Here is a 551-nt window from a genome sequence, read left to right as displayed (position 1 = left end):
TGTAATCTGGGAAAGAGGAGCGCTGAATAAACACCTGAAAACTCAACAATGCAATTTATCTGTCTAACCATCTATCTATCTGTCGGTCTCTCTCTCTCTCTCTCTCTCTCTCTCTCTCTCTCTCTCTCTATTCCTCTCTCTCCCTCTCTCTCTCTCTCTATTCCTCTCTCTCCCTCTCCCTCTCCCTCTCTCTCTCTCTCTCTCTCTCTCTCTCTCTCTCTCTCTCTCTCTCTCTCTCTCTCTCTCTCTCTCTCTCTCTCTCTCTCTCTATCTATCTGTCTATCCATGTATGATTGTATGCATGCATGCACGTATGTATCTATCTATCTACCCATCTATCTATATACTATGTTTATATATATATGAATATATATATAACTTTAAGCATGTCTATCTGTCTTTCTATATATCTACATAAACTAAATAAAAAATGTGAGCATCTATTTATCGATCTATTTATCTCTCTATGCATAAAAGGAATACACATCTAAATATCTATGTATACAATTTGTGAGCATCTCTCTGAGTCTGTCGTTCTCTCTATCTACCAT

The sequence above is a fragment of the Gadus macrocephalus genome, chromosome 11 (genome assembly GCF_031168955.1).
Source record: "Gadus macrocephalus chromosome 11, ASM3116895v1".
NCBI classification, from domain to species: Eukaryota; Metazoa; Chordata; class Actinopteri; order Gadiformes; family Gadidae; genus Gadus; species Gadus macrocephalus.
The sequence above is the reverse complement of the archived record's forward strand: the minus strand, read 5'-3'. Positions refer to the sequence as shown.